The sequence below is a fragment of the Pristiophorus japonicus genome, chromosome 15 (genome assembly GCF_044704955.1).
Source record: "Pristiophorus japonicus isolate sPriJap1 chromosome 15, sPriJap1.hap1, whole genome shotgun sequence".
NCBI lineage: Eukaryota > Metazoa > Chordata > Chondrichthyes > Pristiophoridae > Pristiophorus > Pristiophorus japonicus.
The window spans coordinates 46327519-46347562 of record NC_091991.1 but is presented as its reverse complement, the minus strand read 5'-3'; positions in this window follow the sequence as shown (position 1 = coordinate 46347562).

Here is a 20044-nt window from a genome sequence, read left to right as displayed (position 1 = left end):
CACTGCACATGCCGCTAAGAAAAGGCGACAACTGGGTATGGGGTGCGTCTTAAAATAGAGCTTTTGAGAAAGCTACTAATCTGCTTTGCTCTAACAAGTTGCTGGTACATTATGATCCGTGTAAGCGTCTAGTGTTGGCCTGTGATGCTTCGTCATATAGAATTGGTTGCGTGCTCCAACAAGCTAATGAGTCGGGTAAACTACAACCTGTTGCGTATGCTTCGAAAAGTTTGTCAAAGGAGGAAAGAGCCTGCAGCATAGTAGAAAAAAAAGTATTAGCCTGTGTGTTTGGCGTTAAAAAGATGCATCAGCACCTGTTTGGTCTTCGGTTTGAACTGGAAACATCATAAGCCACTCATTTCATTGTTTTCGGAAAACAAAGTATCAATACCAATGCATCGTCCCACATCCAGAGGTGGGCACTGACATTATCTGCCCATGATTATGTCATTCGCCATAGACCTGGCACCAAGAATTGTGCCGATGCACTGAGCCGTCTGCCGTTGCCCACACCGAGGTGAAGATGCCACAACCTGCAGACCTACTGTTAGTTATGGATGTTTTGAAAGTGAAGGAACACCTGTCACGGCTCAACAAGTTAAGACCTGGACCAGCCAGGACCCGATATTATCGGTTGTGAAACGTTGTGTCCTTATTGGTGATTGGTCTGCCATACCCAAGCAAATGGGTGATGAGACCAAACCTTACAACCGTCGCAAAGACGAACTATCCATTCAGTTAGATTGTTTACTGTGGGGTAATCGTGTTGTTATGCCTAAGAAAGGCAGAGAGAAATTTGTACATGATCTACATAGCTCATGTACAAACTTTTGTTTGTAACATTTCCGTTTTGTAAATTTCAGATGTTTTTCTCTACAAACTTTTTATTTGTTCCTTGTAAATTTCATATTTTTTAACTCCATCCTTAGCTCTAAGGAAAAGTGAAGTTGACCATATCCGCATATTCCAAGTGGATAGAGTGTATAATCATGTCATCCAAAACATCCACAGCGACCATTGAGAGCCTTTGTCATGTTTGCCACTCATGGTCTGCCCAACATCATTGTAAGCGACAATGGACCTTGTTTTACTAGTCTCAAGTTTCAAGAGTTCATGAAACTCAATGGTATCAACATGTGAGGTCAGCACCATTCAAACCCGCATCTAATGGTCAAGCAGAGCATGCTGTCCAAACCATCAAGGGAGTATAAAACGTGTAATTCAAGGTTCACTGCAGACTCGCTTGTCATGCATATTGTTTAGTTACAGGATAAGACCCCACATGGTTAACAGGGTCCCTCCTGCTGAACTATTAATGAAAAGAGGTCTAAAGACCAAGCTCTCTCTTGTCCACCCTGACTTGAACGATCATGTTGAACACAGACGTCAAAGTCAGCAGTGGTATCATGATCGCGTTGCTGTATCATGCGACATTTCTGTTAACGATCCTGTGTATGTACTAAATTGTGGTCAAGGTCCCAATTGGATCGCTGGTACTGTTACGGCCAAGGAGGGCAACAGAGTGTTTATCGTCAAGCTCAAGAATGGGAAAACATGCAGGAAACATGTTGATCAGATAAAGCTGAGGCACACGGATGAACCAGAACAGTCTGAGGAAGACACAATCAGTGACCAACCAACCTAACCTCAGTCATCAGAGGACTCCGTTGTCATCAATGAATCTGTACTTTCAATCCCTGGCGTGGTCATTGCCACTCCCATTAGATCAGCTACCCAGCCCTCAGTCATAACAGACTCCGAACACTCGCCCAAGGCTGGAGTTGAACTGAGACGATCAACTCAGGAGCGGAAAGCTCCGGACCATCTCAATTTGTAAAAAGACTGTTACTAATATCTTAAAGGGGGATATTGTCATGTATGTAGGCTTGGGGTTACTAACCACCAGGTGGCGCCACTGTCGGAGGTCACTGGGCAGTATGCAAGTGTGTGCGGCCCAGATATAAAAGGCAAGCCATCATGTAATGTAATCGCTTTGGGTCCTAATAAAGCAGAGCCAGGTTTGTACCTGTGTTAGTTTACAGTATTCAGTCTATCGAGTTATTACATACATAACTCTTTCACGGGGAATTATACAAGCTGGAATAAACAAACCTTTCACAGCAACATCCTGCCGAGTGTCAGCTGGTTAGCGATGATTCCATTGTTCACGTTTCCATCATCAGGTCTTCTAACCAATCACATTCACTCCTAGATAGATCAGCCAGTTAGTCACAGTCAGTGCAGCTGCTTTTCTTTCACTTAAACTGATTGTGCCTCAAGTTACCCCTGTTTACAAACCGATTGTGATGTCTGATCTCACTCTGATGCACAGGGTAGGATCAGGCTTTCCCGGTGATGTCACGGTTTGACCTGTCCAGTTAAAGGGGCCTCGCCTTGATTTAACTGTGTTTCGCAAATCCTATGGGCTTTTGGTTACAATGCTTGGATGTGCTAGAATGCAACAACAGGTTTCCACATGGTTATGAACCAGAGAATCGGAGCCCCCAAAAGAGTAGGAGTAAATGGGTACTTTTCAGAATGGCAGGCAGTGACTAGTGGGGTGCCGCAAGGTTCTGTGCTGGGGCCCCAGCTGTTTACATTGTACATTAATGATTTAGACGAGGGGATTAAATGCAGTATCTCCAAATTTGCGGATGACACTAAGTTGGGTGGCAGTGTGAGCTGCGAGGAGGATGCTATGAAGCTGCAGAGTGACTTGGATAGGTTAGGTGAGTGGGCAAATGCATGGCAGATGAAGTATAATGTGGATAAATGTGAGGTTATCCACTTTGGTGGTAAAAACAGAGAGACAGACTATTATCTGAATGGTGACAGATTAGGAAAAGGGAAGGTGCAACGAGACCTGGGTGTCATGGTACATCAGTCATTGAAGGTTAGCATGCAGGTACAGCAGGCGGTTAAGAAAGCAAATGGCATGTTGGCCTTCATAGCGAGGGGATTTGAATACAGGGGCAGGGAGGTGTTGCTGCAGTTGTACAGGGCCTTGGTGAGGCCACACCTGGAGTATTGTGTACAGTTTTGGTCTCCTAACTTGAGGAAGGACATTCTTGCTATTGAGGGAGTGCAGCGAAGATTCACCAGACTGATTCCCGGGATGGCGGGACTGACCTATCAAGAAAGACTGGATCAACTGGGCTTGTATTCACTGGAGTTCAGAAGAATGAGAGGGGACCTCATGGAAACGTTTAAAATTCTGATGGGTTTAGACAGGTTAGATGCAGGAAGAATGTTCCCAATGTTGGGGAAGTCCAGAACCAGGGGTCACAGTCTGAGGATAAAAGGTAAGCCATTTAGGACCGAGATGAGGAGAAACTTCTTCACCCAGAGAGTGGTGAACCTGTGGAATTCTCTACCACAGAAAGTAGTTGAGGCCAATTCACTAAATATGTTCAAAAGGGAGTTAGATGAAGTCCTTACTACTCGGGGGATCAAGGGTTATGGCGAGAAAGCAGGAATGGGGTACTGAAGTTTCATGTTCAGCCATGAACTCATTGAATGGCGGTGCAGGCTAGAAGGGCTGAATGGCCTGCTCCTGCACCTATTTTCTATGTTTCTATGTTTCTATGGAGGATGATTCCAGCAACTCTCATGTCCTTCTGAAACAGCGCTTGTGTTTCTTGGGTTTGGAGTGCTGTAGAGCTGGACGCTCAGATCAACAGTGGTGCAGCAAACCATTGATCATGACACACTGATGCTGTGTCAGTGCCAGAGAGACAGAGGAGCAGGTCAGCGCTAAGACCAATTCTTGCTGGGCTCTATGTGTTGTTGGAGCCATGGCTTTTCAATTAGACTTGCCCAAGAGAAAGGTCACGGGGGATGAATTCCTTTAATCTGTTCTGTAGCTGCAGGTAGCTGGGGGTAAATGTCTGTCTGGGACTTTAGAGTGGGTCCCAGTAAGAATTTGAGACTATTGTCCATCTGCCAGACTATGCCGAGCAATGTCATGGGAGATCTACCAATGATAAGTGTTGTCTACATTTTCAGAGCAGAGAGAGAGCACCAAACTCTCGGGCTCAGAGGAGCCATGCAGTGATGGATCTGAGAGTGGGGCTCAGACTACCTGTGCCCCACACTACCTATGATCAACGTCATGGAAGATCTACCAATAACAAAATGAACTGTTCCACCCTACTGTGCATCAATATTACTGTATCTGTTAAACTGTTCATATTCCACATTATGACTTTCACAAAAGATGATACAAGATCAATAGTTTAATACCGAACTTTTAAAGCTCACAACTTTCTCTCTAATCACCTGGTTGATGATGTTTTCATTGTTTGTGTTCTCTTCATAAAGCAAAGATGTTGAGATATCGTAGCCAGTCCAATTCACTCCTAGGTAGATCAGCCAGTTAGTCACAGTCAGTACAGCTCGCTTTCCTTCACTTAAACTGGTTGTGCCTCAAGTTACCCTAGTTTACAAACGTATTGTGATGTCTGATCTCACTGTGATGCACAGGGTAGGGTCAGGTTTTCCCTGTGATGTCACGGTTTGACCCGTCCAATTAAATTAGTCTCCTCTTGATGTAAACTGTGTTTGGTCAAAAACCCTTGGGCTTTAGATTGCAATGACCAGATGTGCTAGATTGCAATAACAGGTTTGAACTTGGTTACAACCCAGAGAAGAGGGTGCATGGGCCATGGGCAGAGATGGCATTGTTTGCCTTCTCTGTTCCCCCATCTCTGGATGGAGGATGATTCCAACGCTCCCATGTCCTTCTGAAACAGCGCTTGTGTTTCTTGGGTTTGGAATGCTGTAGAGCTGGAAGCTCAGATCAACAGTGGTGCAACAGACCATTGATCATGACACACTGATGCTGTGTTGATGCCATGGAGATGGAGGAGCTGGGCTGAGACCAATTCTTGCTGGGCTCTACGTGTTGTTGGAGCCAAGGTTTTTCAATTAGACTTGCCCGAAAGAAAGGTCACGGGAGATGAATCAGTTCCTTTAATCTCTGTTCTGTAGCTGCAGGTAGCTGCGGGTAAATGTCTGTCTGGGACTTTAGAGTGGGTCCCAGTAAGAATTTGAGACTATTGTCCTTCTGCCAGACTATGCCGAACAATGCCATGGGAGTTCTACCAATGATAAGTGTTGTCTACATTTTCAGAGCAGAGAGAGAGCATCAAACTCTCAGGCTGGGAGGAGCCATGCAGTGATGGATCTGAGAGTGGGGCTCAGTAACCAGGCTGCTGGCCCCACACTACCTATGAGCAACGCCATGGAAGATCTACCAATAACAAAATTAACTGTTCCACCCTACTGTGCATCAATATTACTGTATCTGTTAAACTGTTCATATTGCGCATTATGACTTTCACAAAAGATGATACAAGATCAATAGTTTAATACCGACCTTTTAAAGCTCACAACTTTCTCTCTAATCACCTGGTTGATGATGTTTTCATTGTTTGTGTTCTCTTCATAAAGCAAAGATGTTGAGATATCGTAGCTGGTCCAATTCACTCCTAGGTAGATCAGCCAGTTAGTCACAGTCAGTACAGCTCGCTTTCCTTCACTGAAACTGGTTGCCAAGCATCCTGCCTCAAGTTGCTCCTGTTAACAAACCTATTGTGAGGTCTGATCTCACTGTGATGCACAGGATAGGGTCAGGCTTGCCTTGTGATGTCACGGTTTGACACGACCCTCACCTTGATGCAACTGTGTTTGGCAAAAACCCTTGGGCTTTAGGTTACAATGATTGGATGGGCTAGATTGCAATGACAGGATTCCACATGGTTATGAACCAGAGAATTGGGTATATGGGCAATTGGCAGAGATGGCATTGTTTGGCTTCTCTATGCCCCCTTCTCTTAGTGGGGTGCAGTTACATTTACATTGCTCACCTTGCAGACTATCCTGAGCAATGTGATGGGAGATCTACCAATAATAAGTAGTTGTCCACATTTACAGAACAGGAAGTGAGCACTGAACTCAAGGACTGGGGGGCGTTGATCAGTGAGGGACCTGAGAGTGGGGCTCAGTAACCATCTGTAACCAGGTTGCAGGCCCCACACTATCTATTAATAATGCCAAAGAAGATCTATCAACAACAAAATGAACTGTTCCAACCTACTGTGCATCAGTATTACTGTATCTGTTAAACTGTTTATATTGCTCGTTATGACTTTCACAAATGATGATACAAGATCAATGGATGAATACCAACATTTCAAAGCTGACAACCTTCTCTCTAATCACCTTGTTGATGATGTTTTATTTGTTTATGCTCTCTTCATAAAGCAAAGATGCTGAGATATTGTAGCCGGCCACTTTCACTTCGAGATAAATCAGCCAGTTAGTCACAGTCAGAGCAGCTCGCTTTCCTTCACTTAAACTGATTCTGGAGCATCCGACACCTCAAGTTACCCATGTTTACAAACCTGTTGTGATGTCTGATCTCACTGTGATGCACAGGGTAGGGTTAGGCTTGCTTAGTGATGTCATAATTATAATAATAATCATTATCATCATAGGCAGTCCCTCGAAATAGAGGAAGATCTGCTTCCACAAAAGTGAGTTCTCAGGTGATTGTACAGTCCAATACAGGAATTACAGTCTCGGTCACAGGTGGGACAGACAGTGGTTGAAGGAAAGGGTAGGTGGGTAGTCTGATTTTCCACATGCTTCTTCCACTGTCTGCATTTGGTTTCTGCATGCTCTTGACAAAAGACTCGAGGTGCTCAGCACCCTCCCGGATGCTCTTCCTCCAGTTAGGGCGGTCTTGACCCAGGGATTCCCAGACGCCGGAGGCTTTGAGAGTGTTCTTGAAACGTTTCCTTTGCCCACTTTGGCCCTGGGGATCGCTTGCCATGTAGGAATTCCGAGTAGAGCACTTGCTTTGGGAGTCTTGTGTCGGGCATGCAGACGATGTGGTCGAGTGTGGTCAGTGCTCCGATGCTGGGGATGTTCGCCTGATCGAGAACACTGATGTTGGTGCTACTATCCTCCCAGAGGATTTGCAGTATCTTGCGGAGGCAGCGCTGGTGGTACTTCTCCAGCGCTTTGAGGTATCCCCTGTATATGGTCCACGTCTTTGAGCCATACAGGAGGGCGGGTATCAAACTGCCTTGTAGACCATAAGCTATGTACCAGATTTGAGATCCTGGTCGTCAAACACTCTCTTCCTCAGGCGATCGAAGGCTGCACTGGCACACTGGAGGCATTGTTGGACCTCATCGTCAATGTCTGCCCTTGCTGAAACATCCTCAACATTTTCACCAAAGCATGAGCCTTACACTAAACATCCGTAAAACAAAGGTCTTCCGCCAACCCGACATCGCCTCACAACACTGCTCTCTGGTCATCAAAATCCATGGCCAGGCCTTGGACGACGTGGCCCATTTTCCAATAATAATAATAACTTTTATTTATATAGCGCCCTTAATGTAATAAAACATCCGAAGGAGCTTCACAACAATTTTACAACACGTTAGATATTGACCATTGAGGGAAAGAGAGAAAAAGCGTGAGAAGGAAGTGTAAAAAGAGGTTAAAAGCTCAGGTCCGAAGCAACAGCAACAATGCACACGCAGATAGACACAGGCGAAAAAACAAATAAAAAGAAATTCAAATTACATTATAAATAATACAATAAGGCGTATACAACAATAAAATCAATATAATAAAGATTAATTATAATTAAACAACATTAAATAATATATACCATAATTATAAATTAAGTTAAAATTAGAAAATCAGCAATTGAATCAAATTAAATCAATTATTAGCTGTCTTTAAGATGAATTCCTTGTCCAGTGATTCAATTAATCTGGAAGAACCAATTACTGTCCTCCATCCTTGTGATTTCATAATTTTATTAATTTTTATTTCTCATTTTGTTCACTTGACAGGACCGGTATTAGCTCCAAGTTCGAGCTGCCTCCAGCTGCTACAGGCTCGAGCTGTCTCCGTTGTCAGGGAGACACTGATGTTTAAATCTCCCTCCAGCTTCTCCAAGCTCCTGTTGCCTCTATTGTCAGGGAGATGCTGATATTTAAATCATCTTCCAGGTACTCCAGGCTCATGCTGCCTCTGTTGTCAGGGAGATGCTTATGTTTAAATCATCTTCCTCCTGCTCCAGCCTCGAGCTGCCTCCGTTGTCAGGGAGACGCTTGTGTTTAAATCTCCCTCCATCTGCTCCAGGCTCATGCTACCTCTGTTGTCAGGGAGACACTGATGTTTAAATCTCCCTCCAGCTGCTCCAGGCTCATGCTACCTCTGTTGTCAGGGAGACACTGATGTTTAAATCTCCCTCCAGCTGCTCCAGGCTCGAGCTGCCTCCAGGTGCTCCAGGCTCGTGCTGCCTCTGTTGTCAGGGAGACACTGATGTTTAAATCTCCCTCCAGCTGCTCGAGGCTCGAGCTGCCTCCGTTGCCAGGGAGACGCTGATGTTTAAATCTCCCTCCAGCTGCTCCAGGCCCGGGCTGCCTCCGTTGTCAAGGAGACGCTTATGTTTAAATCTCCCTCCAGCTCATCCAGGCTCGAGCTGCCTCCAGGTGCTCCAGGCTCGTGCTGCCTCTGTTGTCAGGGAGACGCTGATGTTTAAATCTCCCTCCAGCTGCTCCAGGCCCGAGCTGCCTCCGTTGTCAAGGAGACGCTTATGTTTAAATCTCCCTCCAGCTGCTCCAGGCTCGAGCTGCCTCTATTGTCAGGGAGATGCTTCTGTTTAAATCTTCCTCCTGCTACTCCAGGCTTGAACTGCCTCTGTCGTCAGGGAAACGCTTATGTTTAAATCTCCCTCCAGCTGCTCCAGGCTCGCGCTGCCTCATACTTGTCGGGGGTGAAATACTGTTGTGCCCTGTTTGGGGGCGGTAACATCCTGGAGGCTGGACATTCTGCGCCAGGCACGGAAGTCCCATGCCGCACGAAAAATTTGGCTTACCAGCCCTGAAAGGAAGTGGAGAGCGAGAGAACACACTTCACTTCCTTTCTGGTGTGGTGGTGCGCCGGATGGGCCAGGAGCGGAACGCAGCACTATGCACTGGGCCATGTAGCGCTGCCGCGTAGGTGGGGCTGTTTCCTTCATTAAAGAGAATGGCTGAAGCTGCAAACTCTGCAGATATATAACGGGCCTCCATGGATCACAGGGGTGATCAAAGCCACGGTACTGCGGAATAAGTGGTTGCTCAAAGGGGGGAGTCAAGTGCAGGAATGCAGCAGTAGTGGGAGATTAGATAGTGGGAGGAGTAAACAGTCACTCTGTAACCATAAATGTGAGTCTTGAATGGTGTTTTGTCCGCCAAGTACCAGAGTAAGGGATGTAATGAAATGGGGAGAGAGAAGGAATCAGCCAGAAATCACGATTGGTGTCAAAATCACTTTTCAAAGGTTAGTCAATAGAAGAAGAAGCAAGATAAAGAGTTCAATTTTCCCCGGTCATTTGCACCGATATTTAGGCACGTGCCACTTTTTTTGGCATAAGTTTTTAAATTAAAGTTTCCCCAAGAAATCTGCGCCAACGTAACTGAATTAGTTACGATTTTCTTAGGGTAGTTTTTTTTTTACATCATGTTACCTTGTTACCTCATGTCTGTGCCAGTTTTTATCATTTTTTAAAGTTTGCCCCCAAAATTTTTCTTCTAGGTCGGCGTATCGGGCCACTCCTGAAAAACCTTCCGGTGAGTTAAGAGAAAGCAGCGCACATTGAGAAATCGGCACAGAAAGATGCCATTGTTTTTCATCGAAGTTTTGGAGGGAGATAAGAGCACTTTAAATGTGTATAATAAAGATTCTGTTTTTTTACCTTTCAATTGAGTAGATGGAAATTTGATGGAATTCTGAACTTTACATTCTTTTTTGAACTCACACGCCACCACTGAATATCTTCAAACAGGGCTGAAGGGTCGCAGCATCGGCCGGCAAAATCGGCCCCACGCCCGGACACAGGGGCTCGGCTGCGAAACAAGTCCAAGGGGGGAGGTGGCGATCGGAAGACTGCACTGGGCATCAAGTGAGCCCAGGGTGTTTGGGGGGGGCTGGTGGAAGGTGCTGTTGAACGCGATCGGAAGAAGTCACAAGACTGCAATGAGCCCAGGGGGGTTGGGGGGAGGGGGGGGTTCCCCAATCACTGGGCTTGCTCAGACCTGGGTGTGGTCCATACAGACCATGAGGAGAGAGAACAAAGAACCTGTCCTGCCTGCTTTCCTGCCATTTTGAGCTTCTTGCAAAGATAAAGTTTAAGCATGGGGGCAATCATCATCATCATCATAGGCAGTCTCTCGGAATCGAGGAAGACTTGCTTCCACTCTTGAAGTAAGTTCTTTGGTGGCTGAACAGTCCAATATGAGAGCTACAGACTCTGTCACAGGTGGGACAGACAGTCATTGAGAGAAGGGGTGGGCGGGACTGGTTTGCTGCACGCTCCTTCCGCTGCCTGCACTTGATTTCTGCACGCTCTCGGCGTTGAGACTCGAAGTGCTCAATGCCCTCCCGATGCATTTTCTTCACAGGGCGGTCTATGGCCAGGGACTCCCAGGTGTCAGTGGTGATGTTGCACTTTATCAGGGAGGCTTTGAGGGTGTCCTTGTAACGTTTCCGCTGCCCACCTTTGCCGTGAAGGAGCTCCGCATAGAGCACTTGCTTTGCGAGTCTCGTGCCTGGCGTGCGAACTATGTGGCTTGCCCAGCAAAGCTGATCGAGTGCGGTTAGCACTTCAATGCTGGGGATGTTGGCCTGGACGAGGACACTGACATTGGTGCGCCTGTCCTCCAAGGGGATTTGCAGGATTTTGCGGAGACATCGTTGGTAATATATCTCCAGCAACTTGAGGTGTCTTCTGTACATCGTTCACGCCTCTGAGCCATACAGGAGGGCAGGTATTACTACAGCCCTGTAGACCATGAGCTTGATGTTAGAAGGCAAGAAACAAAAAGGGCCACTGAATATAAAAGGGCTGCAGGAGGGGTAAAAACTAAAAATCATGGTTTAAAAACGAGGATGAAAACACTATACCTAAATGCACGCAGCATTCGAAATAAAGTAAATGAGTTGACGGCACAAATCATTACAAATGGGTATGATTTGGTGGCCATTACAGAAACATGGTTGCAAGGTGGCCAAGACTGGGAATTAAACATACAGGGGTATCTGACGATTCAGAAAGATAGGCAAGAAGGGAAAGGAGGTGGGGTAGCTCTGTTAATAAAGGATGATATCAGGGCAGTTGTGAGAGACGATATTGGCTCCAATGAACAAAATGTTGAATCATTGTGGGTGGAGATTAGAGATAGTAAGAGGAAAAAGTCACTGGTCGGCGTAGTTTATAGGCCCCCAAATAATAACTTCACGGTGGGGCGGGCAATAATCAAGGGAATAATGGAGGCATGTGAAAAAGGAACGGCAGTAGTTATGGGGGATTTTAACCTACATATCGATTGGTCAAATCAAATCGCAGGGGGTAGCCTGGAGGAGGAATTCATAGAATGCATACGGGATTGTTTCTTAGAACAGTATGTAACAGAGCCTACAAGGGAGCAAGCCATTTTGGATCTGGTCCTGTGTAACGAGACAGGAAAAATAAACGATCTCCTCGTAAAAGATCGTCTCGGAATGAGTGATCACAATATGGTTGAATTTGTAATATAGATTGAGGATGAGGAAGTTGTGTCAGAAACGAGCATACTATGCTTAAACAAAGGGGACTACAGTGGGATGAGGGCAGAGTTGGCTAAAGTAGACTGGAAACAAGGACTAAACGGTGGCACAATTGAGGAACAGTGGAGGACTTTTAAGGAGCTCTTTCAAAATGCGCAACAAAAATACATTCCATTGGAAAACGAAGGGCGGCAAGAGAAGAGATAACCAGCCGTGGATAACCAAGGAAATAAAGGAAAGTATCAAATCAAAGACCAATGCGTATAAGGTGGCCAAAGTTAGTGGGAAACTAGAGGATTGGGAAAATTTTAAGCAACAGCAAAGAATGACTAAAAAAGCAATAAAGAAAGGGAAGATAGATTACGAAGATAAACTTGCGCAAAACATAAAAACAGATAGTAAAAGCTTTTACAGATATATAAAACGGAAAAGAGTGACTAAAGTAAATGTTGGTCCCTTAGAAGATGAAAAGGGGGATTTAATAATGGGAAATGTGGAAATGGCTGAGACCTTAAACAATTATTTTGCTTCAGTCTTCACAGTGGAAGACACAAAAACCATGCCAAAAATTGTTGGTCATAGGAATGTGGGAAGGGAGGACCTTGAGATGATCACTATCACTAGGGAGGTAGTGCTGGACAGACCAATGGGACTGAAGGTAGACAAGTCCCCTGGTCCTGATGAAATGCATCCCAGGGTATTAAAAGAGATGGCGGAAATTATAGCAGATGCATTTGTTATAATCTACCAAAATTCTCTGGACTCTGGAGAGGTACCAGCGGATTGGAGAGCAGCGAATGTAACGTCTCTGTTTAAAAAAGGGGGCAGACAAAAGGCAGGTAACTATAGGCCGGTTAGTTTAACATCTGTAGTGGGGAAAATGCTTGAAACTATCATTAAGGAAGAAATAGCGGGACATCTAGATAGGAATAGTGCAATCAAGCAGACGCAGCATGGATTCATGAAAGGGAAATCATGTTTAACTAACTTACTGGAATTCTTTGAGGATATAACGAGCATGGTGGATAGAGGTTTACCAATGGATGTGGTGTATTTAGATTTCCAAAAGGCATTCCAAAAGGTTACTGCAGAAGATAAAGGTACGCGGAGTCAGAGGAAATGTATTAGCATGAATAGAGAATTGGCTGGCGAACAGAAAGCAGAGAGTTGGGATAAATCGGTCCTTTTCCGGTTGGAAATCAGTGGTTAGTGGTGTGCCACAGGGATCAGTACTGGGACCACAACTGTTTACAATATATATAGATGACCTAGAAGAGGGGATGGAGTGTAGTGCAACAAAATTTGCAGATGACACTAAGATTAGTGGGAAAGCGAGATGTGTAGAGAACTCAGAGAGGCTGCAAGGAGATTTGGATAGGTTAAGCGAATGGGCTAAGGTTTGGCAGATGGAATACAATGTCGGAAAGTGTGAGGTCATCCACCTTGGGAAAAAAAACAGTAAAAAGGAATATTATTTGAATGGGGAGAAATTACAACATGCTGTGGTGCAGAGGGACCTGGGGGTCCTTGTGCATGAAACTCTTTTGGAGTTTACCTGTAAAACAGAAACATTAATCGGTGCCACCCGACCTGGATGACACACCAGACATTTACAAGTCCCCTTTTTTTTTCTTTTTTGTGTTTTTTTTTTGTGTTTTTCTTTTTTTTTTTGGGCATAAAATCACATTTTTTTCCTCCAGTGGCCCCTATAAAAGGGGAGGGGGACACTAAAAGCACCGGCAATTAAAACAAATTAAACTTTAAAACGTAAAATCAAATTAAAATTTGGTTGCCGGGCGTGATGATGCACTCCAGTCCCTCCGGTGCCCAACTCTCGCGGAAGGCCGCGAGCGTACCGGTGGACACCGCATGCTCCATCTCCAAGGACACCCTGGACCGGATGTAAGAGCGGAAGAGAGACAGGCAGTCAGGTTGAACGACCCCCTCGACTGCCCGCTGCCTGGACCGGCTGATGGCACCCTTGGCCGTGCCCAGGAGCAGTCCTACGAGGAGGCCCTCGGACCTACCCGCTCCCCTCCGCACAGGGTGCCCAAAGATCAGGAGATAGGACTGAAGTGCAGCCAGAATTTCAGGAGCAGCCCCTTTAAATAATAAAACAGGGGCTGCAACCTCGTGCATTCCATAAAAACATGGAACACGGACTCTTCCAGACCGCAGAAATTGCAGGTGGCCTGGGAGTCCGTGAACCGGCTTAAAAATTTGTTGCACGGCACTGCTCCGTGCACCACCCTCCAGGCCAAGTCCCCGATGAATAGTGGGAGGACTCCCGCATAGAGTGCCCTCCATCGGGGACCCCCGCCTCCTCCGGACGGCAAGATGGTACGCCATGGCGTGTCCGGATGGCCGGCGAGGATGGCAAAGTTGAGAGTGTGCAGGAGCAGCCCGTACAGGAAACCCCTCCGCGCGGAAATGAAAGGCACGGAGGGGATTTCCTCGAGGCGGCTCAAGTTGTGAGGCGCCGGCTCCCGAGGGAGGTTCCGGGGTTTGGCGCCGATGAGGAATTCTGTCCGGACGGGGGTCAGTTCGGACGGGATCTCCCCACGTGCTTGAGCCTCCTCGATGCACCTAACGGAGTCAGGGCCCAGAGCTGTTTTTAGCGACTCGATGGCTTCGGCCGCGCGGCGGATGTTGGCTGAATTTAGGCGCCGCACCAGCGTGCCTGGCGCCATCCAGCCCGCTCCTCCACCATCGAGCAGGTCCCTGACCCTGGTCACCTCACCAGCCACAGCCCTCTCTTCCGACCGCCACATAAAACCTCGGTCATGGAGGTACGGATTCCCGAGCAGAGGCTCCTGCAGGACAGCCGCCACTCCAGCCGGCGGAGAGCTGCGCTTGGTGGAGACTTTGTTCCAGACCCTGATGAGTTCCTTGTAAAAGACAGGCAGCTCCTGGAGGGCGGTCCTGACACCCCCCAAGTTCACAAACAGGGAGCTGCGTGTCGTAATTGAGGTCGCGCTGCTGGCGGAAGAAATACGTCGCCAGAGCACACCACCTAGGAGGGGGCTCGACATAAAGGTATTTCTGCAGGGTCTGAAGACGGAAAGTCGCGAGCTGGGCGCTGACGCACACCAACGACTGACCGCCTTCCTCAAGTGGGAGACTCAAGACCGCGGCAGAGACCCAGTGCTTCCTGTTGTTCCAGAAGAAGTCCATCAGTTTCTTCTGTATCTTGGCGACAAACGCAGGGGGAGGGGTCAAAGTGACCAGCCGGCACCACAACATTGCGGCCACCAGCTGGTTTATGACTAGCGCTCGACCCCTGTAGGACAGCACTCGGAGCAGTCCTGTCCAGCGCCCTAGGCGAGCGGCGACCTTGGCCTCCAGTTCCTGCCAGTTCGCCGGCCAGGCTTCCTCGTCGGGGCTAAGGTAGACTCCCAGATAGAGGAGATGGGTCGTGCTCCAGGCAAAAGGCCTGAGCTCCTCCGGCAGGGAGTCCACCCGCCACTGACCCACCAGGAGTCCGGAACATTTCTCCCTGTTGATTCTGGCGGAGGACGCGGCCGAGTAAATCTCCTGGCCCTCACGCATCCTCCGCAGGTCAGCGGGATCCTCTACCGCGAGGAGCACGTCATCGGCGTAAGCCAAGAGGACGACCTCCACGCCCGGCCCTTGCAGAGCCAGTCCCGTCAACCTTGTCCGCAGGAGGCGCAGGAAAGGCTCCACGCAAACGGCGTATAACTGGCCGGACATGGGGCATCCCTGGCGCACCCCTCTCCTAAAGCGAAGGGGCGCCGTCAAGGACCCGTTAACCTTAATCAGACACTCCGCGGCGGCGTACAAAAGTCAGATCCGGGCGACGAAATGCGTCCCGAACCCGAAAGCGCGCAGAGTTCCGAGCAGATAGTCGTGATCCACCCTGTCGAACGCCTTCTCTTGGTCGAGAGATAGGAAGGCGACCGACAGACCAGCCTCCTGGGAATGATGGCTGAGGTCCCGGACCAGATGAATGTTGTCGTGGATTGTCCGGCCCGGGACCATGTAGGACTGGTCGGGGTGGATCATGTGGTCCAGCACGGCACCAAGGCGAGCAGACATCGCCCTGGCGAAGATTTTGTACTCCGTGCTGAGGAGGGAGACCGGGCGCCAGTTCTTAAGGAGGCGGAGATCTCCCTTCTTAGGCAGCAGGACGATGACTGCCCTGCGCCAAGAGAGGGGCATCTCCCCGGTCGCCAGACTTTCCCCCAGGACCCGCGCGTAGTCGCTCCCCAGGACGTCCCAGAATGCCCTGTGGAACTCCACGGTCAGCCCGTCCAGCCCCGGGGTTTTTCCCCTCGAGAGCCGGTCGAGGGCACCGGTCAGCTCCGCCAGGCTTAGCGGAGCTTCCAAATTTTCACCGCCCTCCGGGCTGACTTTCGACAGGTCCTCCCACAAAACTCTACGCGCTTCCTCGCTGGACGGATCCGGAGAGAACAGAGCCCCGTAATATTCACGGGCCCTGTTGTTGACGCCCTCCGGATCCGAGACGAGAGAGCCGTCGTCGGCCAGCAGCGTCAAGAGCTGCTTACGGACACTCTGCCTTTTTTCCAGCGAGTAGAAGAAGGGGGAGCCGCGGTCCAGATCCCGCAGGAACCGGATCCGCGACCTCACGAACGTGCCTCGGGACCCGACGAGCTGCAGGTCCTTCAGCGCGGCCTTCTTCGCTTCGTACACCGTCCGCAGGGCCGGGTCCTCGACGACTTGACCGAGACGGGATTCCAAGTCGAGCACCTCTTTTTCTAGGCGCCCGACTCTGGCCGCCCGCCTCTTGGTCGACCCCCTCGCGTACTCTTGACAGAAGACGCGGACGTGAGCCTTGCCCACGTCCCACCATAGCCTCAAGGAGGGGAAGCCCCCCTGCTTCCTTCTCCAGTCGGCCCAGAGTCCTGGAACCGCACGTCCTCCAGCAGCCGGTTGTTAAAGTGCCAGTACCCGGATCCCGTCCTCGCGCGGAGCGAAGCGAGCTCCGCCCACACCAGGTGGTGGTCCGAACACGGCACCGGCCGCATGCAGGCCGCCGGGACGCAGGAAACGTATGCCCGAGACACGTAAAGGCGGTCGACTCTAGACCATCCTACTCCAGGCCTCACCCAAGTAAAGGCGCTGGAGTCGGGGTGGAGATTTCGCCAGACGTCCACCAAGTAGAAGGACCCGACCAGGTCCCTCAACTTCTCCATCGCCGTCATGCTCTGCGGGGCACCGGAGCGATCCCTCGCCTCGAGGGTGCAGTTAAAATCCCCCCGAGGACAATGCAGTCGCCGACGTCGACGGAGCCAAAAAGAGCAGACACTTCTTCGAAGAAGCGCGCCTGCTGCGGGCCCGGCTGAGGGGCGTACTCGTTCACGAGATGGAGTGGCACGTCCCCCAGGCGAACCGTTACGTGCAGCAAGCGGCCTGGCACGGGCTCCTCGACCCCCAAGATCTCCGGCTGAAAATGCGGGCCCAGCAAGATGGCCACCCCACTAGAAGTGGCGGTGAGGTGGCTCATGCGGTCCTCTCCTTGCCATTCCAGGAGCCACGTGGCTTCGTCTCCCGGAATGGTGTGGGTTTCTTGCAGGAAGCACACCGCATATTTTCCCTCCCGCAGGAGCGAAAAATTGTCAAATCTACGGCGTGCCCCTCTGCCGCCGTTGATGTTGAGGCTGGAAATGGTTATCTTCATGGCAAAAGCATAGTGCAACCTCTACCTTAACCTATTGCGGGGGAGGGAGCGGAGTCTTTTGTTGACCTCCACTCCTTCAGCAGCCCAGCGAGGAACTTTTTGAGCCGGCGCAGCTCAAGACCTTGCACCCTTGATAAGGGCCCGCCCGCGGCCATGGTTTTAGCGGCGACGCGGACGGAAGCGATGAGCAGCCCCGGCTCGGACCATCTTTCCCGGGCCAGATGGGCTCGGTTGCGGCGACCCTGGCTCTCGACCAAAAAGTCCCGGAGATCCTCTACGGGAATGAGGGGGGACTCAGCGGCGGGCACGAGGAGATCCACCGCCTCACTGGCGATGGACTCTAAATCTTCACCCGCGTCCTCCACCGAGTCCCCGTCCTCCTCCGGGAGGTCGCCGCTAGCAGCCGGCCCGTCGACCGCACGAGGTACGGCAAATGGCCCGGCCTCTCCATCCGGCCCTGGCTCTGCCCCGATCCCACCCCCAGGATCGTAGGCAGAGGAGTCCCCACTGGGCTCTTTTAGAATTGGTGCTGGGTCAGGAAGCGACAGCGGAAGGGGTTCCTCCTCCGCCCCAGGAACCAGGGAACAAGGAGAGACCCGGCCATAGACAATCCCCAGGCCCTCCAAGCGCTCCAGCTCCAAAGTAGGGGGCGAGGGTGGGTGTTCCTCCCCCTCCCCGCCGCCACCCCCCGGCCCAGCGTGTACAGATTCATTAAAAGTGTTAATACTTTGTATTTCTGCCGAGTCGAGCAAATCCCGGGGGAAGTTGGATATTTGCTGGGCGGGCTCAGGTTCGGCCTTTTCGGCCCCGCCCGCCTCAGTCCCCGGGACGCTCGACCCGGCGGCTACGCATTCTTCCGCTGGCCCCACGCCCCCCACGACAGGCAGATCTTTCACGCCATCCCCGGGAGGCAGCGGCTGGACAGCCTCGACTGCCTCACCCTCCCCGGGGACAGATTCCTCCCGCCTACGGCGCAGTCTGGGGGCGCCGGTGGGGGACGCGGGACACGCGGCGGGCACCGACTCCTCCGCGGAGGGATGTTGTTCCCCCCCCGCCTCATTGGAGCGGCGCCTCCTTTTTTTCCTGGGAGGGCAGGGAGACAGGGAGACACCCGTGTTTGCCGAGGCCTCCCGCTCCACTCCCCCCTTTTTCTTATCTTGCCCGCGCCCGAACCCCTCTGCGGTATTAGTCAAGGGCTCGGGCACGGGCTCAGGGCACCCCGCGCTCGCCGGTGACGGGGTTGGGCCGAGCGCGGTGAACAGCTTGTCTGGCGCACTAAGGGGACCCGCCTCTAGATGTCTCGTCTTCTTCCGCGCCTTCTTTCCGGCCGGACGCTCTCCCTCCCCCCCGCCGGAGGCTGTGAAAACAAAGGCCCCCGATGATGCCCGCGCACCCACAGCTCCCGGCACGCGGACGCTACTAGGGGGAGGGGTGGCGGCGGCGCCAGCCTTGGCCGCCCTCGGTGGTTTGGCGGCTTTGGAGGCGGGGCAGTTCTTGCGAACGTGCCCCACCTCCCTGCAGGCATGGCACCACACGCCGTCCGACGTCCAAAAGACGCGGTAGGCAGTCCCCTCGTGCACCACATTAAAATTGCCCTCTGTCGTCTCCTCCCGCGCCAGCCGGACAAAGAGCTGGCGGCGGAAGGAGAACACATGGCGCAGGCTGTTCTCCCTGAGGCCAAGCGGTATGGGGTTGATCCCCGACCTTACCTCCCCCAGTTGGTGTAGGTGAGGGAGGAGGAGCTCAGCGGGAACAAAGGGCGGGACGTTTGATAGAATGACCCTCTGCGCGGTGGCCTCAAGAGGGTCCCGCCCACCGTGAGCCCCTTTTCAATGGCCAGGGACACCGCCCGCTCCAACCCCAGGAAGAACACGGCCTTCCCAGACATCTTGGAGGCTGCGACAATGGCCGAGGGGCCGACTACCCCAGCCATCGCCTGCACGCACTCCTCAATGCTCATTGTGGGGTGAGTGTAGCTCTTGACCCCGTGTTTCATAGTTATAAGTCTGAATGGTGGCAGGGCAGCAGGTGGCGCAGGAGGTGCCGTGGATGTGGATGCCGCCTGCGCATACGTCCTAGCTGGCCCTGCCACCGGCGTAGATGGGGTCGCCATCACGGGGTCCCTTTAAGGGCTACACCCACCCCAAAGTCACAGGCCTTAATGGTCTTTAAATGGCCTCGTTTAATAGACTGAGCAGAGGAGTTCTTAACGAGGCACACCTCTCCCCGAGTTGACAATTGGGGAGGGGCCTTGCTCCCTCTGCTCAGTTGTCTTAATTGTTTTATATTTTTCCAATCAATTTGGGAGGAAAAGGGCTCTCAGAGAGAGAGGGGAGAGACAGAGAGTAACAGAGAAAGATAGAGGAGGGTGGGAAGGGGGGAAACTGCGAGGGCAGGTCTCCCCTCGCAGCTGTGGGTGGGTGCAATCCCCAGATGGCAAACAAAAATAGTCTTTGGGGTGGTCTTCGGGTGAGGGGAGAAGATGTCTTCACCTGGTGCAGCTGGAGCCACACAGGCACACACTCCCAACGATGTTAATTAGGGTGGATTAATTGTTTCTTCAGCCTGGTAGCTCCAGCTATCCCAGGCTAGGCAATGGGGGAGGGGTGCTTCAAAGGTGTGTGGGGCCTAGTTGTAAGCAAGGCCCCCACACACACTTCCACACACACACACCCCCCGCGATGTTCCAGCCCCCGACTGGTCTTCTTTCCTCCCCCCACGATACAGCAAAGTCTTTTAGGGACTGCACCAATACACCCACCTGTAGAA